Source organism: Ursus americanus, chromosome 21, assembly GCF_024610735.1.
Source record: "Ursus americanus isolate L20-20 chromosome 21, mUrsAme1.1.p, whole genome shotgun sequence".
Classification (NCBI taxonomy): domain Eukaryota; kingdom Metazoa; phylum Chordata; class Mammalia; order Carnivora; family Ursidae; genus Ursus; species Ursus americanus.
The window spans coordinates 51,568,859-51,593,612 of NC_142147.1; the positions used below are offsets into that span (position 1 = coordinate 51,568,859).

Sequence of the window (24,754 nt, forward strand, 5' to 3'; positions counted from 1 at the left end):
CCTGTAACCTACATTCTTGAGTGTGGATTTTTTTATATCCAGCTCCTATTTTAGTTTTGTCTTGTGCTAAGCCATCCTCCAATTCGCTGATACGTTTTTCTACCTCATTCACCCTGGCCGTCAGAGCCTCTAGTTTTGACAGCATTTGGCTCATAGAATTTTTAATTTCTGCCAGATTCGCTCTCATTCCCACCCTTAGAGATTCTATATTCTCATTAACATTTTCATCAATACTTTTTTCAAGTTTACACATCATCTTGACCATTGATACTCTGAACTCCATTTCTGATAATTTGGTTATATCCATATCCATTAGTTCTGTGGCAGAGGCCACAGACTCATTGTCTTTTCTTTGCTGGGGGAGGGATTTCTCCTTCTCGTCATTCTGATGAGGAGAGGTTGCGGGGTTGTCCAGAGCCCAAATTATTGACCGGGATCCTGGCCGTGCGCCCTCGTTTTATAGGGACCTTGGGATGTGGGCTTCTTGATTTTTCAACCTGCCTTCTCGGGGAGGGGCCTGCCATGCCGATACTCAGGCAACCCTGTTTGGGTAGAGTCTCCATGTCCCCTGCGAGGGGGCTTGGGGGTAGGCACACTGTAAGCCAGTATTTCCAGGCTTTTCTTCTCTGGCAGCTTTCTCTGGTGGCTTGCTGTTCCTCTTCTGAGAGTCAGATCAGCAGTGGCCGAATCTCAGCCTCTGTCTCAGAACAGGGATCACGGACCATTCTCCACTGATGTTCTAGCCACTTTAATTCTGTTTCAGTTGGTACTGCTCAACCCTGCAGTGTCCTGGGATTGCACCCCACAGCCGCCATCCCAGCCTTCACTTCCAGGGCCAGCGCGTCTCTGTTCTTTGTGTTTCTAACACCGCCAGCCACCAGCTGCCAGCTGCCAGCTGCCAGCTGCCCCTGGGAGCTCTGGAGCTCCCGTTCTCAGTCTGGTTCCAGAGAGCACACTGGAGCTCCGTTTCATTCTGGTGGCGCGTGTTCCCCGGCTCACGGTCTCAGTCTGCTGTCTCACGGGTCCATCCGTGAGTCTGCCGGCTCCCCCGTGCAGGTTGCTACCGCTCCCTGGCACCAGAATGCGGTGGCTCCCCCCCCTTCCGTTTATCTTCCGATATCTGTGCGCGGTTTCACGGTTCCCTGCTTCGTATCTCAATACTCATCGCTGGAGATGTTCATTTGTAGAGATCCAGATGTATCTTCCATGGATGTTCAGGTTGGTCTGGTACCTATCCTACTTGAGCCAGTTGACTGGCTGAAAAAGGGGTCCCCTACTCCTCAACCATCTTAACTCCTCTTTCAAGAGAAGAAATATTTCATAAGAACAAAAAGCTTGAATGTTTCCTTTCTAAAATTTTGAAGTCACTGATAGTTTGTATCACTTCAGATATTAAGTCAACTCAGAAACTGGTTGGGACTATGCTAAGTGAAATATGTCAAGCAGAGAAAGACAATTATCATATGGCTTCACTCATTTATGAAACATAAGAAAAAGCAGGAAGATCGGTAGGAGAAGGAAGGGAAGAATGAAGGGGGGATAACGGAAGGTGGATGAACCATGAGAGACTATGGAATCTGGGAAACAAACTGAGGCTTCAAGGGGAGGGGGCTGGGGGATTGGGATAGGCCAGTGATGGGTATTAAGGAGGGCTCATATTACATGGAGCACTGGGTGTTATACACAAAAAAATGAATCATGGAAGACTACGTCAAAAACTAAGGATGTACTGTATGGTGACTAACATAATGTAATAAAAAATTATTAAAAAAAAGAAATTGGATGAGAATTTTATTTTTATTTCTTATTTTTTATTTTATTTTTTAATACTTTTTATTTTGTTATATTAGTCACCATACAGTACATCCCCAGTTTTTGATGCAATGTTCCATGATTCATTATTTGTGTATAACACCCAGGGGACCATGCAATATGTGCCCTCCTTAATACCCATCACCAGCCTTTCACAAACCCCACCCACCTCCCCTCTGAAGCCCTCAATTTTTTTCCCAGAGTCCATAGTCTCTCACGGTTCATTCACCCTTCTGTTTATCCCCTTTCATTCTTCCCTTCCTTCTCCTACCAACCTTATATCTTATGTTGCATAAATGAGTGAAACCATATGATAATTGACATTCTCTGCCTGACTTATTTCACTTAGCATAACCTCCTCCAGTCCCATCCATGTTTCAGCAAACGCTGGGTAATCATTCTTTCTGAAGGCTAATATTCCATTGTAGATATGGACCGCATCTTCTTAATCAAGTCATCTATTGAAGGGCATCTTGGCTCCTTCCACGATTTAGCTATTGTGGACAATGCTGCTATGAACATTGGGGTGCATATGGACCTTCTCTTCACTACGTCTGTATCTTTGGGGTAAATACCCAGTACTGCAATGGCTGGATCATAGGGTAGCACAATTTTTAAATTTTAAGGGACCTCCACACTGTTTTCCAGAGTGGCTGTACCAAATTGCATTCGCTCCAAAAATGTAGGAGGGTTCCCCTTTCTCCACATCCTCTCCAACAATTGCTGTTTCTTGCCTTGTGAATTTTTACCATTCTAACTGGCGTAAGGTAGTATCTTAGTGTGGTTTTGATTTAAATTTCCCTGATTGCTAATGATTTTGAACATTTTTTCATGTGTCTGTTAGCCATTTGTATGTCTTCATTGGAAAAGTGTCTGTTCATATCTTCTGCCCATTTTATGATTTGTTTATTTGTTTCTCGCGTATTGACTTTGAGAAGTTCTTTGTAGATCTTGGATACCAGTTTTTATCTGTAGTGTCATTTGCAAATATCTTCTCCCATTCCGTGGGCTGCCTCTTAGTTTCTTTGACTGTTTCCTTGGCTGTGTAGAAGCTTTTTATCTTGATGAAGTCCCACAAGTTCATTTTATCTTTTGTTTCTCTTGCTTTTGGAGATGTGTCATGAAAAAGGTTGCTGTGGCCGATGTCGTAGAGGTTGCTGCCTATGTTCTCTTCTAGGATTTTGATGGATTCCTGTCTCACATCGAGGTCTTTCATCCATTTGGAGTTTATCTTTGTGTATGGTGTGAGAGAGTGGTCAAGCTTCATTCTTTTGCATGTAGCTGTCCAATGTTCCCAGCACCATTTATTGAAGGGACTGTCTTTTATCCACTGGATGTTTTTTCCTGCTTTATCAAAGATTAGCTGCCCAAAGAGCCAAGGGTCCATTTCTGGGTTCTCTATTCTGTTCTATTGTTCTATGTATCTGTTTTTCTACCAGTACCACGCTGTCTTTGTGATAACAGCTTTGTAGTACAGCTTGAAATCTGGCAACGTGATGCCCCCAGCTTTGTTTTTCCTTTTCAACAATTCCTTGGTGATTAGAGGCCTTTTCTGCTTCCACAGAAATGTAAGGGCTGTTTGTTCCAGTTCCTCGGAAAACGTCATCGTTATTTTGATCGGCATAGCATTGAACGTGCAGATTGCTCTGGGTAGCATGGACATTTTAACTATCTCAATTCTTCCGATCCATGAACATGGAATATTTTTCCATCTTTTTGTATCTTACTCAATGTCTTTCAAGAGTGATTTATAGTTTCTAGAATATAGATCCTTTACGTCTCCGGTTAAGTTAATTCTAAGATAACGTATGATTTTTGGTGTTATTGTAAGTGGGATGGATTCCCTAATTTCTCTTACTTCAGTCTCATTGTTGATGTATAGAAATGCAACTGATTTCCGAGCATTGATTTTGTATCCCGCCACATTACTGAATTGCTCTATAACTTCTAGTAATTTGGGAGTGGCTTCTTTTGGGTTTTCCATATAAAGAATCATGTCATCTCCGAAGAGAGACATTTTGACTTCTTCTTTGTGATTTGGATATATTTTATCCCTTTTCGTTGCCTGATTGCTATTGCAAGGACTTCTAGTACTATGTTGAATAATAGTGGTGAGAGTGGGCATCTTTGTCGTGTTCCTGATCTTAAGGGAAAGGCTTCCAGCTTTTCCCTACTGAGAATGATATTTGCGGTAGGCTTTTCATAGATGGTTTTTATGAGATTGAGGAATGTACCCTCCATCCCTACACTCTGAAGGGTTTTAATTAGGAAATGATGCTGTATTTTGTCAAATGCTTTTTCTGCATCTATTGAGAGAATCATATGATTTTTGGCTTGTTCCTTCTGGATAAAATCTATGACACTGATAGATTTGCGAATGTTGAACCAAGCTTGCATCCCAGGGATGAATCCCACTTGGACATGATGGATAATCCTTTTAATGTAAAGTTGGATTCTATTAGCCAGGATCTTGTTGAGGATTTTGGCATCCATATTCATTTTGGAAATCGGTCTGTAATTCTCCCTTTTGATGGGGTCTTTGCCTGGTTTGGGGATCAAAGTAATATTGGCCTCATAGCATCAGTTTGGTAGCTTTCCTTCTGTTTCTATTTTTTTGAAATAACTTTAGAAGAGTAAGTATTCTTTCTTCTTTGATTGTTTGGTAGAATTCCCTGGGAAAAACGTCCAGACTTGGTGTTTTGTTTTTTGGAAGGCTTCTTTTTTTTTTAATCACTGACTCAATCTCTTCCTAATTAATTGTCCTGTTTAAAAAAATCAATTTCTTCCTCTTTCAGTCTTGGTAGTTTATAGGATTCTAGGAAGGCCTCCATCTCGTCCAGATTGCTTAATTTATTGGCATAAAGCTGTTGATAAACGTTTCTAATAATCCTTCCACTTTCATTGGCGTTTGTTGTGACCTCTCCCTTTTCATTAACAATTTTATTAATTTGGGTCCTTTCTCTATTCTTTTGGATAAGTATTGACAGCGGTTTCTCAATTTTATTTACTTTTCAAAGAACTAGCTTCTAGTTCTGTTGATTGGCTCTACTGTGCTCCTGGTTTCTACTTCATTGTTTTCTGCTCTAATCTTGATCTGCTTTCTCATGTGTGGATTAGGCTTGTTCCTCTGTTGCTGTTCCAGCTTTTGAGGTGAGAATATAAACTGCATTTTTGATATTTCCATTCTTTTGAGTGAGGCTTGGATGGCTATGTATTTTCCCCTTAGGACTGCCTTTGCAGTATCCCATAGGTTTTGGACTGTTATGTTTTTAATCTCATTGGTCTCCATAATTGTTTAAATTGATTTTTGATTTTTGGTTTATCAAATCATTCTTGAGCAGGATGGTTCTTAGTCCCCAAGTGTTTGAGTTTCTTCTAAATTTTTCCTTGTGGTTGAGTCCCAATTTCAAAGCACTGTGGTCTCAGAATATGCAGGGAATAATTTCCGTCTTTTGGTATCGGTTGAGACCTGTTTTGTGACCCAGAACATGATCTATTCTGGAGAATGTTCCATGTGCATTAGAATACAATGAGTATTCTTTGGTTCTGGGCTGTAGTGTTCTATATATATCTATGAGGTCCATCTGGTTTAGTATGGCATTCAAAGCCCTTGTTTCTTTGCTGGTTTTCTGCTCTGGTGCTCTGTCTATTGTTGATAGTGCAGTGTTGAGGTCCCCTACTCTTAACGTATTTTTATCTATATGTCTCTTTATTCTGGTTAAGAGTTGCCTTGTGTATCTTGCTGGTCCCCTGTTGGGGGCATAGATATTTATGATTGTCATATCCACTTGTTGGATACATCTTTTAAGAATAACATAGTACCCTTCTGTGTCTCTAACTATAGTCTTTAGTTTAAAATCCAATCTGTCTGATATGAGAATTGCTACCCCAGTTTTCTTTTGAGGTCCATTGGCATGAAAGATGGTATTCCATCCCTTTACTTTCAGTCTGAATGTATCTTTAGGTTCAAAATGAGTCTATTGTAGACAGCAAATGGATGGGTCATGTCTTTTTATCCCACCTGCAACCCTGTGGCACTTTATGGGAGCATTTAGGCCATTTACATTGAGAGTGATTATTGAGAGATATGATTTTAATGATGCCATGTTGCCAGTAAAGTCTTTGTTTCTATCGATTGTGACTTTCTGTTCTGTATCACTCTTGGGACCTTTTTACCTTTATAGAACCCCCTTTAATAACTCCTGTAGGTCTGGTTTCATGGTTACGAAGTTGGTCAATGGCAATTCTGGAAGTCTTTATTTTTCCATCAATTCTGAATGACAGCCTTGCTGGATAAAGGATCCTTGGCTGCATGTTTTCCTCTGAAAGAGCTATTAAAATGCCCCTCAACCCTTTCTCTCATTCCAGGTCTGTGTAGACAGGTCTGACTTAATTGCGATACCTTTGCCTTGGTATGTGAGAAATTTCTTTCCCCTGGCCGCTTTCAAAACTCTATCCTTGGATCTAATATTTGCGAATTGCACTATGACATGACATGGCGTAGGTTTGTCATGGTTGAGCTTGGGAGGGGTCCTCTCTGCCTCTTGGACACGAATGTTTGTTTCCCTTGCCATATTAGGGAAGTTTTCTGCTACAGTTTTTTCAAATAAGTCTTCTAGACATCTGTTTTTCTCTACCCCATGGGGATGCCGATGATTCTGACATTGGAATGTTTCATTGAGGCAGTAACGTCCCGTAACCTACATTCTTGAGTTTGGATTTTTTTGAGCCAATATTCCATTTTAGCTTTCTCTTCTACTAACCCATCCTCCAATTAGCCGATACGTCTTCTGCCTCATTCACCCTGGCCGTCAGAGCTTCTAGTTTTGACTGCATTTGGCTCATAGAATTTTTAATTTCTGCCAGATTCGCTCTCCTTTCTGCTCTTAGAGATTCTATATTCTCATTAATATTTTCATTAATACCTTTTTCAAGCCTACACATCATCTTGACCATTGTTACTCTGAACTCCATTTCTGACAATTTGGTCATATCCATATGCATCAGTTCTGTGGCAGAGGCCACAGACTCATTGTCTTTTCTTTGCTGGGGGGGATTTCTCCTCCTTGTTATTCTGATGAGGAGAGGTTGGGGCATTGTTCAGAGCCCAAATCATTGACCAGGACCAGGCATTGTGCACTAGTTTTATAGGGACCTTAGGGATGTGGGCTTCTTGATTTTTCAGCCTGCCTTCTGGGGGAGGGGCCTGCTGCACTGTTACTCAGGCAACCCTGTTTGGGTAGAGTCTCTGTGTCCCCTGCAAGGGGGGATGGGTTGGGCACAATGTGAGCTGATATTTCCGGGCTTTTATTCCCTGGCATCTTTCCCCGGAGGTTTTCTGTGACTCTTCTGAGTGTCAGAGCATCAGTGGCCATATCCTAGCCTCTGTCTCAGAACAGAGAGATTGCAGTCCACTCTCCACTGAGCTCTCTTGGCCACGTTAACTCTATTTCTGTCAGTGCTGCTAAAAACCCTGCAGTCTCCCAGATTGTCGCCCCAAAGTCACTCTGCCAGCCCTCACTTCTGGGGCCGGCACATCTCTGTCCTTTGTGCTTCTAACACAGCCAGCCCCCCCCCTCCGGTTACCATGTGGTAAGTGGTAACTGAGCTCCCTGAGCTCCCTGTTTTAGTGTGGTTCGCATGTGGTCCGGAGCACTGGTTTTCAGTTTGGTCGCGCGGGCGCTCCCAAGCTCCTGGTATCAGTGCGATTCCAGTGAGTGCTCCGGAGCTCTGGTTTTCAGTCTGGCCACAGCTCCTGGTTTTAGTCTGGTTCCAGTGAGTGCTCCGGAGCTCCGGTTTTCAGTCTGGTCACACGCGCATTCCCAGGCTCATGGTTTCAGTTTGCTCTCTTGCGGGTGCTGGTCCACGAGTCCAGCCCGCTCTGCAGTGCAAGTGGCTATTGCTTCCCAGTGCCCGAGCTCATGGGTTCCCTTCCCCTTCCGTTTGTCTTACGAAATCTGTGTGGGGATTCACAGCTCCCCGCTTCGTACCTCAATATTCAGCACTGGAGTTGTTTGTAGAGATCCAGATGTATCTTTCTCATCTCAGCCTTATTTCGTGGGTTTTCAGGATGGTCTGGTAGATATCCAGCCTGACTCAGGGGACCAGCTGACAAAGTGATCCCCTACTCCTCTGCCATCTTTTCTTCTCCTTGCAGAAAGTGGTCGCTTTTCTGTTCGTAGAGTTTCTGCTACTCTTTTCTTTGTTCTCCAGTTGCGTTCATAGGTATTCAGAATGGTTTGGTAGCTCTAGCTGAATTCCTGGGACCAGACAAACTTTAGGTCTCCTGATCCTCTGCCATCTTGGACCCGGCATCCTGCTTGAGAATTTTAAAACTGATTTTGACTGGAATAGTCTTTTCTTTCCACAGTGGAGATTTCCATCAAAAAAGAAATAACCAATCTCGATATCAAATTGTTGGACAGTGTGAGAAGTTTGAGATGTAGACAAGACAGTCTAGATGCATCTTTGGGTTCTGAAGGATTAACTATTTTGCTGTGTGGAGAAGATCAAGACACATTACTGGTGATGACTTCACATCTGGAAAACAGTACTGGGAGCTGGATGTGGGCGACTCTTGGGAATGGGCTCTAGGAGTCTGTAAGGATCCTTGGATAAGGAAGAATGGCCCACTGATGGAATCTGAGGATAGGTTTCTTCTTCTATGTGTGAAGGAGGGTAATTGTTACAGTACCCGATCCACTTTCCCAGTGTTTGTCAGTAAGGAAACCTCTGGGCCAAGTGGTCTATTCTTTCATTTTTGATTCCATCTTTTTTTTCCATCTTCTTTAAATTAAAATAATCTCCATAACCCACTTCTAGAATACATGCTGTGGTTGCTCACCTGGCTTGGGAGTATGCTGGAGTTACAAAAATTTGTGAGTGTGTGATTCCCACTTAATGGTCTAGTGTAGGAACACAGAGTTTGCTCAGAATAGACAGACTTGGTTATCTACAATGCCCATGTCAATCTGAACTTTTCTTCTCCCACCTCTTAATCTAGTGTATCTTACACATCAATTCACCCTCAGAAGAAAAAAATATCTGTGTTTCAGGGAAATCTCCACTGACTCTCAGGGCCAAGATAGGCCTTTCTTTATATGAACGCCAAATATTTGGCCTATTTCTTTTACGATAGTGTAAATTGCAAGAGATAAAGAAATTGTTCACTGATGTATCGCCAACAGGTAACAGAGTGTCTAGGAGACAATGTGCCTTTAACAAATATTTCATGGGTGAAGCAATTAATAAATGAGTGAGATGGTTGCCTTATTGGCAGTAGGGTTTGATTGCAGTATGCTACTCAATAATCTTTGCTACAGTTTACGTAATATATACTCTGTTTGCCATGTTCCATTTCTGAAAGGGAGATAGTTTTGAAATACATGTGATTCCACACATTTGTGATTAAAAATTGAGGATAACCATTAGAAGAAATGCTATCAACCACTGAAAATGCCACAGATGAACCAATGGGGATAGGAAATGTTGAGGATGATAGAGGATGAAAAAGACCTTGGCCCATGGTTTTCAAAGTTTCATTCAGTTTCCCCAGCATCATAATCACCTGAGTTTTGTTTGAAATGCCAATTCTTGGCTCAAACCCAAGACCTACGGAATCAAAAATGTTGCATGTGGGGTGCCTGGGTGGCTCAGTAGGTTAAGCGTCTGCCTTCAGCTCAGTTCATGGTCCGAGAGTCCTGGGACTGAGTCCTGTGTCAGGCTCCCTGCTCAGTGGGGAGTCTGCTTTTCTGCCCCTCCCCTGGCTTGTGCGCTCTCTCTCAAATAAAATCTTAAGAAAGAAATTTTTCATGGGGGGGGGCTGAAATCCATGGTTTATCAGTCATTCCAGGTAATTCAGATGAATGCTCAGGTTTGAGAAACACTAAATGAGGCCGGTTTACAGATACGAAGCCTGAGTAAATTTCTTACACCTGAGAATTAGGGTATCACTAGACACGATTTGATTCAGTAGCATTGGTTAAATATTTTTCAATGAAAAAAGTCTAAAAGGGATTAAGATCTTAAAGGGAATGTTCAGGATTTCAAAAATAAAATGGATAATAGATTATTTTCATGGAATATATACAGTCATATTTCTTGAATTGTGGACTACTTAAACGGAAGGAAAACTTCCCTTCTTTATTTTGAAAAATACAGGAAACAGACAATACTGAAAGAAATCACTCCATATATAGGTAGGTGAAAAAGTAGCAAGCTTAATTTACTTTCTTGAAGATTATTCAGAAAAGGCATTGCAATCAGATTTTTAGGTGTTTTTTTGAGGGGGTGTAGTTCAAATTCTGGAAGTATGATGAGAAGATTCTAACTTGTTACATGCAAATATGTGCTAGATATTTATCCATATAAATTTTGCATACATATAAATTTTGTCCTAGATATGAATGTTAGCAATATTCGAGGAGCATCATTTTATGGGTCAAAACATCATTAGGCATTCTGAGATATCAGTGGCAGATGTTATAGTCTCATGGCCTTAGCAATTAAGAGGTGGGACATCAGTAGGGGGAAAGACAAAAAACCCACAGAAAAAAAACAGAAAGCCTAAGACTCACTTAATGTATGGATACCTGATTGTTGACTGAATGGGCAGGCATTGTCAATGGATTAAAAAAGAGAAACTTTCCAGTGAATATGCTGTGAGAGTTCACAAAAATTAATTCCAGGTACGTTCAAGATGAAAAAGCAACTTCATCATTTTAAAAGAAGCAAATATAAGAAAATCTTTTTGATTCTGCATTCGAGATGGATTTTCTAATGAAGAAAATAAAGGCACAATTTAAATAGGGTAAATGCTGATCAATTTAACTGCAAAAATTTTAAGGATTTCTGTTCTCAAAAGACATTCTAATGGAAGTGAAATACTGAGAGAAAAATACTATGAGGGATAATGCTAGTAAAGGATGAGCACCCAAAACATGTAAAGAATGCTTCCAATTTGGAAGTGAAATAGAGACAGGGCTTTCCCCCTAAGAAAAACGTCTGAAACCATTACTTCAGAGAAAGAGAAGTAAGCAATAATTGTGAAGATATTCTCAACCTCATTCATAGTTAGAGACATAAAATTAAAATGACAATCACTGCCATTGGATGAGCATTTAAATATTAATATATTAAGTTTTGGTGATGACGTGGAGCAACTCTCCTGGCTGAGCAGAGAAATTTGGGGGAGGAGGAGGGAATGGTATGAGAGGCTGTAAGGGGCGGTTTTCTAGCCGGGTTTGGGTGCTCTGGGTCCAATCTTCCAAGTTCATCTGGAGGCTGAAGGGTGAGCAAGAAGCCAGGGGGTGGCAGTGCCAGAGCCTGGAGACCAGGGATGTCTGTTGTGCCAGCACTTGCACCACGGGGAGCCACGCTCACCACAGAGGGCATCAGGGGCGCTGCAGTTGAGCGGGTCAGGCGCAGAGGCTCTTGGAAGTTCTACCGTGACTCTCCCAACAATTCTGGAAGCTACAGAGGGGAGACTGGAAGAAATGCTTGCAGCTCCCGCCACACCTTGTTATTGTGTATTTTTAAAGTTCATTTTTCCTCCTGTTCTGGCCTCAGTGGCTCTAAATCCTGCATCTTCTAGACACACGTGGGACCATGGATGACACCTTCCTGGAGCCGAGGCTGCCCCGCTTTAGCCAAGTGCTGTGCAGGACTCTGGGACAAAACCGGGATCCCTACTGCGCCACATGGCTGATAGTGACTGTGGAGACAGAAGGTGTTTGGCGCTTTGACGGTTTTGAAGGCTTAGGTCACCTTTGTTTCCAGAATGAATTCTCCCTCAGGGATCTTGTCCCAGGCTCTTGGGGTGCAGTGTGGGATGCTCCCACCTTGGACAGAACCCAGGAATCCCTAGGAATGGACAGCACTCAAAAGAATCAGAGAACTCTTATCCGAAGTTACTGGGCAGTACCTGCCTGACAGGTCTGATTTGGAAGTTCCTCATGCACTGGACAAGGGAGAGGGAGGCTGACATTGCACCAGGGTTCAGCATCCCCTGCATGGGAGGATCTCACGCTTGGGGGACACTAGATGAGACAGTGTAGTGATGGACCTTTTTGGCCAAGATCCATAAAACAGTAGAAGGATAGCTCTGCCAGAGGAGTAGCAGGAATTTTTGGGCAGGGGCTTGATTACACCGGGCTGATAAATGAAATGTGCATAACTTTCAGTCTGAAGAAATATCAAGAAAGAAATGCATGCAGGAGCACCTGGGTGGCTCAGTCAGTTATGCAGCTGACTCCTGATTTCAGCTCAGGTCATGATCTCAGGATCATGAGCTTGAGCCCCACATCGGGCTCCTTGGTCAGTGAGGAGTCCGCTTGAGGTCCTCTCTCTCCCTCTGCCTTTCCCCTCACTCATGGGTGTGCACACACTTTCTCTCTCTCTAAAATAAGTAAATAAATCTTAAAAAAAAGAAAGGAATGAATGAATGAATGCACATCCAGATAGATAACCAAATATAGTATGTAGTAATGGGTTGATGCAATTAGGGTTGGAAACATACTACTACTTTCCTCTTTTGGTCTAAAGCCGCACACACAATAGCTTGCTGGTCTTTCCCTAAGGCTTTGCTCCTTTTCTCACTACCCTATATATTCTCTCCCTCCCTCTCCTTTTATTATTCAATACATGCACATAATTGAAAGATTTGTGATATTTTGTGGATTTAATTATCACATGATATTGGGTTGTAATGTAGTTAATTAAAAGCAGATAAAAAGTTTATATTTGGGGGTTTATTTATTTATTTATTTATTTATTTAGGAGGGTCATTTATTTAGAAACAACAGGTCCGTGGATCACATAGGTTAGCTCAAGCCATGGCTTCCCAGTAGAGTTTAGATGTGGCAGTTTGCTTAAGTAGGTTTAAGAAGGTTTCCAATCAGTCATCTGCATCAGGGTGTGTCTTCCACTCCACAAAAATCTAATCATGTACCCAACACCTTTCCCAAGGTTTGACAACTTAATCACTTTGGGAGAATGGGCATGGTGTTCAGGGACTATAAAACATCAGGCAAAGAGCCAACTTCATTCCCCTCCATATTCCTTGTGTTTGGAGTCAGCTGGGCTGGGGAGACTTTAGAAATCTACTGCTATTGAAAGGTGAGCATCCATTTACTCCTTGAATCGATTTTAACAGCATCACTTTACTGATAAAGAATGCAAAACTCCATTAATAGTATCCACAGGTGAGTATTCCATATTCATGAAAGCAACTCCTGCTGTTTTCTCTTAAAAATAGGAAATTTAATCCATATGTGTTTAAGTTGCTCCCAAAGAATTTAATAGTAGAAACGATTTCATTACTTTAAATTTACTCCATTATATAGATGCAATCTCTTTTGTTTGTATTTATTTTATGAATTAATATGATTATTTTTCTTCTGTTATTTTTGTGTACATTGATTTGTTCATACGTAATTGTGAGTTACAGAAAACAAATGCCATTGGATAGCTTGCAGTTTTATAGGTAATGCAATAAATAGATGCTAATTGTATTAGTTGTCCATGACAGTAATTCATCTATCCATGCCTACCAATGTACTCATGTTATGCTATCTGTATGTACATATTTCAGTACATGTTTGTATAACAGGTCTGTATAGAATGCTAGTCTCTTCAATATGCTCAATTATTCCAGAAACACTCATTGTTAGGTTGGGTATTTAAAATGCCTCCTCAGTTTTCAGTTTCAGACTTGGATTTCAGTTTTCAGAGTTAGATTGTCAGGTTTAGAAAGACCTATGGGAAACTGATACTTTTCCATAGGAGAAAGTTTAGATAGGGGAAGGCTCTCGGCATCCATGGAACATGAAAATAAGGACCCGTTACTGTTAGTACAGCCAAATGAATTTATGGACAGTCCCGGACTTAAAATAGTGGGACTCAATGATATTTTGACTTTATAATGATGAGAAAGGGATTCATACCCAGCAGAAACCATTTTTAATTTTGTGTTTTGGTTTTTTCATGGGCCAGCAATATGCTCTAAGACTCTGTGGCAATGCTGGGCAGCAGCAGAAGCAGCCACAGCTCCCAGTCAGCCAGTTAGCCAGTGACCATGACCACTAATGCACTTACAACCACCTGCACCCACACAACCTTTCTGTTTCTTACCTTCACTATAGTATTCAATACATTACATGAGATATTCAACACTTTATTTTTATTTTATTTATTTGAGAGAGATAGAGTGTGTGTGTGTGTGAGAGAGAGAGAGAGACAGAGAGATCATGAGCAGGGGGAAGGGGTAGAGGGGGAAGCAGACTCCCTGCTGAGCAGGTACCCCCCCCCCCGAAGAGGGACTCAATCCCAGGACCCTGGGATCATGACCTGAGCCAAAGGCAGACACTTAACCAACTGATCCACCCAGGTGCCACTATTCAATACTCTATTATACAATGGACTTTGCGTGTTGATTTGGCCCAATTGTAGATGTAAGCGTTCTGAGTACTTTTAAGGTAGGCGAGGCTAAGCTATGATGTTCAGTAGGTTAGTTGTATTAAATGTGCTTTCAACTTACAATATTTTCAAATTACAATGGATTTATTCAGATGTAGCCTCATCATAAGTCAAGAAAAAGTATATATTTTATTTTTTTAATTTTTTTTATTATATTATTTTAGTCACCATACAGTACATCCCTGGTTTTTGATGTAAAGTTCGATGATTCATTAGTTGCGTATAACACCCAGTGCACCATGCAATACATGCCCTCCTTACTACCCATCACCAGCCTATCCCGTTCCCCCACTCCCCTCCCCTCTGAAGCCCTCAGTTTGGTTCTCAGAGTCCATAGTCTCTCATGCTTCATTCCTCCTTCTGATTACCCCCCTTTCTTTATCCCTTTCTTCCCCATGAATTTTAAAACAAAATCATCATTTACTGCTGACAAACATTTTGACTTCCATTCAATAGAGAACTGGAATTCTAGATAATGAGTCTGATTGAATCATGATTATATTACTAGTCTCTTTTTTATCATTAATTACTTGAATGCATCAGGATTGATAGAAGAGATAAATTGAATTGCTTTGAAATTTTCAAAATGAAGGTAGTAGATAAGATCTGAAAAAGTATGCAGTATTTAGTTTAAAGTAGGTCAACTTTTTGTTTTTAAAAAAAGTAGAGTGTGAGAAGGGAATCTTCTTAAAGAAATATGCTAGGCATTGAGATAAGTAAATTTGGTTGTGTGCATTGAGCATGTATACATGTCGCATGGTTGTGTAACCAAAGGTAAACTATCATATGGTTCTCTTTTTGGAGCGCCTGGGTGGCTCAGTTGGTTAAGCATCTGCCTTAGGCTCAGGTCATGACCCTGGAGTCCCAGGATCCAGCCCCCTAGGTGGACTCCTTGCTCAGCAGGGAGTCTGCTTCCCCCTCTCCTTCTGTCCATTCTCTCTCCCTCTGCCCCTGCCCCTGCTCCTGCTCTCTCTCTCTCTCAAATAAATAAAATCATTAAGAAATACACAAACTTATAAAAAAATGGTTCTCTCTTCTCTTTCCAAATTACACATTGGCACATCATACATTTCTCATTATAACAACTTCCTTTTTTAGAAAAACTTGTTTTATATCATCCTTCAAACTCTGATCTACCGAGTACCCAATATATGGTCTTTTTTACCATGAAATCTTATAATAGATTATTCTCAATACAGTTCAGAGATCCTTAAATGTTGTTTAATTTAATGTTAATCTTGGACACTAAAATTTAGTTTTTCTTTTTCTTTTTTTGTCTTTCCTTTCATTTTCTGTCAGTAGGATCTGCATTTGAATACGGGATCAATCATTTTATTCAATATGTGACTTTGAGATAAGTAACTTATTTTAGTCACACTGTGTCAAGCTTCCTTGTTATAAAATGTTGGTAAAGATAGAAAAAAGTTACTACCATTGTTGAGAAGACTAAAACAGATAATCCAGATAAGGGGAGTTGGAAAACAGTATTAGCTTCTACTATTATCATTTTCATGGTATTATTTTCATTAATGTTATCAATCTAGAAATGATTATATTCCTACTGAATTCTTGATAGGTTCTAGCCCATTCTACACAGGGCTGATCTAAACTTTCTCCCTGTCCCTCAAACTATCTCCTCATGATGGACAGGTTTGAGTAGAAGGCTTTACGTCCCATGTCACTGAAAATGGTGTGTTCATCACACAGAAGTCCATAAATATCCTCTCACAAACTGTTATTCATAAATATATCTGTAGGCATCATCACTTTATTGTTACCCATTTTTCAAAGAGTTATCCTAAAGCTTGATTTTATAACCATTTGGTAAAGCAGTTTTTACTTTGTGGCTATTTTGGACCCAAGATAAGTTTTAAGCCTTCCCAATGTGCAGCTTCTCCCACTCAAGTTCTCAAAGATGGGAAACATAACAGCAACTAACTAATTAAAAAATATTTAGTCACAATTTATGGTAACTAAAAGTATGCGTTTTTAAAATTGAAATAAATAATTTAATATATTAGTTGGTAATAAAGTGAGGCACTTATTAACAAACAATCTTTGGAGTAATACTGTTTTTAGACAATGATTTTCGTATCCATTGGTGATTCTTGCCAGAAAATGTGATTCATGATGATGATTGTAGGAGGATTTTTGTATTTCCTCAATTTCTCTTACATGTGTTGGTGGTCAGTCCCAGAGCTGCTTAATTTAATGCCTTGATGACATTGTCAAACACCCAGCTGTTCTGTTTTTCTGTCATGCTCAGGGTGTATGTTTTAGTCTCTAGGTAAATGCACATTGTGGTCACAAAATGACAGTCCCATGCCTCACATTCAAACACTGTCCAGAGGAACATGAAACAGTTAACTTGACTCTTCCTTACGTGTTTTTTTTTTTTTTCAGGAGCCAGCAGCCACTTCACAAAATCCTCCTAATAGTATTTCCTTCAAATCTCATTGGCTAAATAGGGTCAAGTGACCTCTAACCAATTACTGGCAAAGTGATAAGGATGATTGCATTTGGGGAAATATGACGCACACTCCATGGCTGGCAATTGGATCTGTACTACATTCCCAGGTCTGTTTAGAAGAAAGGACATAAGTGAACAAAATTGGAATTGTACAAGGGAGCTGGAACTCTGACAGGAAGGCCATGTTCAACAAATCACTATGCTGGCTGAAGAACATGAGGACTCTCTTCTTCAACATTGTCTTTCTGTTGCATGAAAAAACATAGCATGTCCTGCTGTATATGCTAGGATATCCATACATACAGGAAGGAAATGATGCTCATACCTCTCAGTATTTATAATGCTTTTGAATATGTGCTTCTTTCAAGACCCATGCCAAACTCATTTCCTCTTTCTTCACTTCTTTTCTTAGAGACATGGCTTCCAACATTGACCATAATGAGATCATTTGCTCCATATGTGTGAATTATTTAATAGACCCAGTCACTATAGGTGACTTTACAACCAACATTGTTTTGGAGACACGGGTATTCCTTGCCAGGCAGGCAAGACCTTACCACTTACTGAGCTCTATAGAAAAGATGTGTGAGATGCACAGGAAAACAAAGAACTTCTGTGAGGTTAGAAAGGATCTGCTCTGTTTGCTCTGCTGTAAATCTAAGGAGCATGTGGCCCATAGACATTGTTCCATTGATTGGACTGCTGAGGAATACCGGGTAAGCAATGGCTGAGAGACAAGTTTGAATCTGGAGGATCTGATATTTGAGAGATTTGAGAGATTATCAGGAAGCAAAAGTAATTTTTATTCATCCATGCATCATATAGAACAGATATTAACTGACATTATGTGCCAGACACTTGGGTCAGCTATTGCAAAAAAGATAGTCTCAATCCTATAGCACTTACATTTTCACAGTTAAAATCTTACAACTCAAGTCGATGGTGATGATGTTGATCACAGTTGGAACTATGACAATTCAGCGTAAGACCAAGGTGAACAAATCTGTTATTTTTAGGAATGGTTACTGTCCACTATGACCACCATTGCAAGAAGCCTAATCTAACAGAGTCTACTTAGAAACACTATCTCTTTGCTAACATAATAGGATACTAGGAGATAATAACTAGCAACAGGACAATTAAAAGCTGAGACAATTTCCATTTAATGAATATGGTTTGGTGACATTAAGTTTGAGGGCCAGTTTCCTCCATAGTGAGACAACGTTTCCAACTGTAGGTTTACTCCGTGGTTATAAAAGTCCTCCATATTTGACATTGGGCTTAACAATAAAATGCGCTGGCACTTTGCCCTCTTTAGTAATCATTTATCTTGCATTCCCTGCCCCTCTTCATGTTAGGATATGACCGTTTCAATAACAGCTTTTCTGATGCTCACATTCTTGGTTCTTTTGTAGCAAAAGCTCCTGAAACAAATAAGATCTCTGTGGGAAAAGATGCAAGAAAAACCAGAGAAATAAAAAAAAGAGAGACCAGCAAAATCAGAACATGGGAGGTAAGCAAGGGATTCTGTTTTCTTCAGCACCAGCCTTGAATACAGTGATCATACTTGAGATAAAATGTTCATAGTCTTCAATGAGTGGGCAACCAATAGCAAATCTAATCATCTATAAGGAAGTATGCCAATTTGTTATGATTTCTTCCTAAAATCAAAACAACCAGCTGATGGATGTTATTTCTGGTAAGATAATATCAAACCAACAGGTATTGAAGAATAACTATCATCAAGGGAGACAATAATTAGTAGATGAGGTAAACGTAGGTTTTCTTAGAAGTAAAGAAATTATTGAATGTGTAGAGGATATTTTTTGATTATTTTGGTGATTGGACAATATGAAGTAACAAACTCATGGGGATATCAAGCAGGTAAATACACTCAAGTTCAAACCTAATAACTAGAGCAATCCTAAAGTTAGTTGAAATCCTATAAAATTCATATTGGTCAACACATGTATTATAAGAGATGAAATGTTGAGAGATGTGGCTAGTAATGTAGCATTGGTTATTTCAAAGTGTGACCTAAATGAATGACTGAGGAATGTGGATCTATCACTTCTGGATTAAAAAATATGGATTGAACACCACTAATGAGAGGTGAAACAAAAGTTTAGCTACATTTTTGAAGAAGTAAAGATTTCCTGATAGAAACATAGAAACAGAGTATTAAAGAACCTTGTCACCACTAATAAAGGAATCAAAATTGGGCTGTGTGAATAACAAGATGATATAACAAAACTATTTTCATTAAAGGTGATATCCTTAAGGGCATAACTTACAATATTTTTTCCTTGAAATATCCAGTACCTACAGTGTCTCAGTAACTGTTCTAAGCCAACCTAGAAATAGACAACAGCAACAGATTTCCTTGCACTCAAGGAGCTCAGGAGGTAGTTGGGCAAGGTATTTAACTAGTCAAAATATAAAACTTAGAGTATGAATCACCATGCTAAGTGATTTTGAGAAAAATACAGTAGGAAAGTAAATAAGGAAAGTAGCTTTGACAAACTGAATTTCAATATGGTGATCAGAAAAGCCTTACTCTGAGGATTACATTTTAGGCAGACATCTGCATGAGGTCAGAAATTAAGGCATGTGGCTATTTGGGGAAATACCTTTTTAGGAAGAGTAATTAAACACATCTCAAACTGAACTTATTATTTTCCCCCACGCCTGCCTTTGTTTCTCCATTGTGAAGACAATAAAGGAAAATAAATGAGAGTAGAGACATTTGAAGTCAGATCTAAAAATCAAGCATGACCTGTTTATGAGAAGTACAGTTGAAGTAAGCATGCTAAGTGGCTGGACTGCATTTAAGATGAACTAAAGGAGGAGGAAAGAAGATGGCGGAGGAGTAGGGACCTTTTTTCAGCTGGTACCCTGAATGGAGATGGATATCTACCAGATCATCCTGAACACCCACTAAATCAGCTCGAGATGTAGGAAGATACATCAGGTTCTCTATAAACGAACATCTCCGGGGCTGAGTATTGAGGTACAAAGTGGGGAGCTGTGAATCTGTGCACAGATATCAGAAGATAAAAAGAAAGGGGAGGGAGCTGTGGCACTCTGGCGCCAGGAAGCAGTAGCCTCCTGCATTGGGGAGCGGGCTGGACTTGCGGACTGGCACCCGGGAGAAAGCAGACTGAGACCGGGAGCCCGGCAATGCGTGTGCGCGACCAGACTGAAAACCGGAGCTCCCGAGTGCGTGCGAACCACACTGAAACAGGGAGCTGGGGAGCGCATGTGGGAACCGGTGTTGGAAGCACAAAGGACAGAGACGTGCCAGCCCTGGGAGCGAGGGCTCGGAGAGTGGCTGTGGGGCGCACAACCCGCGACAATGTAGGGTTTTTAGCAGCACGTACAGAAGCAGAGTTAAAGTGGCCAGGAGAGCTCAGTGGAGAGCTGACTGCCTCTGTTCTGAGACAGAGGCTAGGATACAGCCACTGCTGCTCTGACTCTCAGAAGAGTCACAGAAAACCGCCAGGGAAAGCAGCCAGAGGACAAAAGCCCAGAAATACCGGTTCACATTGTGCCCATCCCCACGCCCCCTCGCAGGGGACCGGGCAACTCTACCCAAACAGGGTTGCCTGAGTATCAGCGTGGCAGTCCCCTCCTCCCCAGAAGGCAGGCTGAAAAGTCAAAAAGCCCACATACCTAAGGACCCTATAAAACAAGTGCACACTGCCTGGGTCCTGGTCAATAATTAGGGCTCTGTGCATCCCCGCAACCTCTCCTCATCAGAATGACCAGGAGGAGGAATCCCCAGAAAAGAAAGGAGACAGAGACTGTGGCCTGTGCCACAGAACTGAGGGATATGGATATAACCAAATTGTCAGAAATGGAGTTCAGAGTAACAATGGTCAAGATGATGTGTAGGCTTGAAAAAAATATTAATGAAAATATTAACGAGAATATAGAATCTCTAAGGGCAAAAATGAGAGCGAATCTGGCAGAAATTAAAAATGCTATGAATCAAATGCAGTCTAAACTGGATGCTCTGATGGCCAGGGTAAATGAGGCAGAAGAATTAGTGAATTGGAAGATGGGATGATAGAAAGAAGGAAAAAATGGGAACTTGGCTCCAAAAAATCCAATCTCAAAAATGTAGATTATGGAAGATCACGGCCTCAATGAAACATTCCAATGTCAGAATCATCAGCATCCCCAAGGGGGTGGAGAAAGAGAGAGGTCTAGATGAGATATTTGAACAAATTATAGCCGAAAACTTCCCTAATCTAGCGAGGGAAACAAGCATTCGTGTCCAGGAGGCAGAGAGGACCCCTCCCAAAATCAGTGAGAACACACCTACACCACTTCACATAATAGTGAAATTCACAAATATTAGATCCAAGGATACAATCTTGAAAGCAACCAGGGGGAGGAGAATCCTCACATACAGAGGGAGGAACGTCAGAATAACGTCAGACCTGTCTACACAGACCTGGCAAGCCAGGAAAACTTGGCAAGGCATATTCAGAGCACTAAGTGAGAAGAACATGCAGCCAAGGATCCTTTATCCGGCAAGGCTGCCATTCAGAGTGGATGTTAGAGACAAGGACCTTCCAAGACAGGCAGAAACCGAAAGAATATGTGACCACCACGCCAACCCTACAAGAAATATTAAGGGGGTTCTATAAAAGACCCCAAGAGTGACACAGAACAGAAATTTACAATCTATACAAAGACTTCACAGACAACATGACATCATTAAAATCATATCTCTCAATAATCACTCTCAATGTGTATGTCCTAAATGCTCCCATAAAATGCCACAGGGTTGCAGGTGGGATTAACAAGACATGACCCATCCATATGCTGTCTACAAGAGACTCATTTTGAACCTAAAGATACATCCAGACTGAAAGTGAAGGGATGGAGAACCATTTTTCATGCCAACAGACCTCAAAGGAAAACTGGGGTAGCAATTCTCCTATAAGACAAATTAGATTTTAGGCTAAAGACTGTAGTTAGAGATACAGAAGACCATATCATTCTCAAAGGGTCTAACCAACAAGAGGATCAAACTATAAATATCTGTGCCCCCAATATGGGAGCAGCCAACTACATAAGCCAAGTGTTAACCAAAATAAAGAGACATACAGATAATAATAAGTCAACAGTAGGGGACCTCAAAACTCTGCTCTCAGCAATAGACAGATCACCTAAGCAGAAAAGCAACAAAGAAACAAGAGCTTTGAATGACATCCTGGACCAGATGGACCTCATAGATACATACAGAACACTATACCCCAGAACAACAGTATACTCATTCTTTTCCAATGCACATGGAACTTTCTCCAGAATAGACCATATACTGGGTCACAAGACAGGTCTCAACCGATACCCAAAGACAGAGATTATTCCCTTCATATTCTTGGACCACAATGCTTTATTAAAAACTATTATCAACGACTATATGCCAATAAATTAAACAACCTGGAAGAAATGGGTGCCTTCCTGGAAAACTATAAACTACAAAGTCTGAAACTTGAAGAAATTGGTTATCTAAACAGATCGATTAATCATGAAAAGATTGAAGCAGTGATCAAAAACCTCCCCAAAAACAAGAGTCCAGGGCCCGACGGATTCCCCCAGGAATTCTAGAGAACATTCAAAGAAGAAAAAATACCTATTCTCCTGAAGCTGTTTCAAAAAATAGAAATGAAGGAAAACTACCAAACTCATTCTATGAGGCCAGTATTACCTTGATCCCCAACCCAGGCAAAGAGCCCAACAAAAAGGAAAATTACAGACTGATATTCCAGGTGAATAAGGATGCCAAAATTCTCAACGAGATCTTAGGTAATAGGATCCAACAGTACATTAAAATGATTATGCATCACGACCAAGTGGGATTCATCCCTGGGGTGCAAGTGTGGTTCAACATTTGCAAATCTATCAGTGTGATACATCATATCAACAAGAAAAGAGTCAAGAACCACATGACCCTCTCGATTGAGGCAGAGAAAGCATTAGACAAAATACAGCATCCTTTCCTGATTAAAACACTTCACAGTGTAGGGATAGAGGGCACATTCCTCCATTTCATAAAAACCATCTATGAAAAGCCTACAGCAAATATCATTCTCAATGGGGAAAAGCTGGAAGCCTTTCCCTTAAGATCAGGAACACGATAAGGATGCCCACTCTCGCCATTATTCTTCGACATAATACTAGAAGTCCTTGCAACAGCAATCAGACAACAAAAAGGGATAGAAAGTATCCAAATCAGCAAAGAAGAAGTTAAACTCTCTCTTCGCAGATGACATGATACTCTATATGGAAAACCCAAAATACCCCCCCCCCCAAATTACTAGAACTCATAGAACAATTCAGGAATGTGGCGGGATACAAAATCAATGCTCAGAAATCAGTTGCATTTCTATACACAAGCAATGAGACTGAAGAAAGAGAAATTAGGGAATCGATTCCATTTACAATAGCACCAAAAATCATACAATATCTCAGAACTAACTTAATCAGAGCGGTAAAGTACCCATATTCTAGAAACTAGAGACGACTCTTGAAAGACATTGAAGAAGGCACAAAAAGATGGAGAAACAGTCCATGCTCATGGATCGGAAGATAAAGATAGTTAAAATGTCTATGCTGCCCAGAGCAATCTCTACTTTCAATGCCATCCTGATCAAAATACCAGTGAAATTTTTCAAAGACCTGGAACAAACAGCCCTTAACTTTGTGTGGAACCAGAAAAGGCCCCGAATCACCAAGGAAATGTTGAAAAGGAAAAACAAAGCTGGGGGCATCATGTTGTCTGATTGCAAACTATACTACAAGGCTATGATCACAAAGACAGCATGGTACTGGCACAAAAACAGACACATAGACCAATGGAACAGAACAGAGACCCCAGAAATGGACCCTCGGCTCTGTGGGCAACTAATCTTTGACAAAGCAGGAAAAAACATCCAGTGTAAAAAAAAAGACAGTCTCTTCAATAAATGGTGCTGGGAACATTGGACAGCTATATGCAAAAGAATGAAACCTGACCATTCCCTCACACCATACACAAAGATAAACTCCAAATGGATGAAAGACCTCGATGTGAGACAGGAATGCATCAAAATCATAGAGGAGAACATAGGCTGTAACCTCTTTGACATTGGCCACAGGAACTTCTTTCATGACATGTCTCAAAGGCAGGAGAAACAAAATGAACTTGTGGCACTGCATCAAGATAAAAAGCTTCTGCACAGCCAAGGAACCAGTAAAAAAATCTAAGAGGCAACCCACAGAATGGCAGAAGGTATTTGCAAATGACACTACAGATAAAAGACTAGTATCCAGGATCTATAAAGAACTTCACAAACTCAATACACGAGAAAAAATTAATCAAATCAAAAAATGGGCAGATGTGAACAGATACTTTTCCAATGAAGTCATACAAATGGCTAACAGACACACGAAAAAATGTTCAAAATCATTAGGCATCAGGGAAATTCAAATCAAAACCGCCTTGAAAAAAAAAAACCGCCTTGAGATACCACCTTATGCCAGTTAGAACGGCAAAAATTGGCAAGGCAAGAAACAACAAACGTTGGAGAGGATATGGAGAAAGGGGAACCCTCTTACACTGTTGGTGGGAATTCAATTTGGTACAGCCCCTTTGGAAAACAGTGTGGAGGTCCCTCAAAAAGTTAAAAATAGAGCTACCTTATGACCCAGGAAATGCATTATTGGTTATTTACCCCAAAGATACGGGCATAGTGAAGAGAAGGGCCATATGCACCCCAGTGTTCACAGCAGCATTGTGCACAATAGCTAAATTGTGGAAGGAGGTGAGAGGCCTTTCAACAGATGACTGGATTAAGAAGATGTGGTCCGTATATACAATGGAATATTACTCAACCATCAGAAAGAACTATTACCCAACATTTGCAGCAACATGGACGGGGCTGGAGAAGATTATGCTAAGTGAAATAAGTAAGGCAGAGAAAGTCAATTATATGGTTTCACTCA

General features: G+C 40.7%; 1 long non-coding RNA gene across 2 annotated transcripts in view; it reads left to right on the forward strand.

The window, feature by feature from the left end:
* LOC148108299 (uncharacterized) overlaps positions 1-24,754 on the forward strand; it is a 38,719-nt gene that overhangs the window by 10,391 nt on the left and 3,574 nt on the right. For both annotated transcript variants that reach the window (XR_015728134.1, XR_015728133.1), the window contains 2 exons: positions 16,690-16,863; positions 18,172-18,269. This is a non-coding gene — a long non-coding RNA (uncharacterized LOC148108299). The remainder of the gene's footprint in view (positions 1-16,689; positions 16,864-18,171; positions 18,270-24,754) is intronic.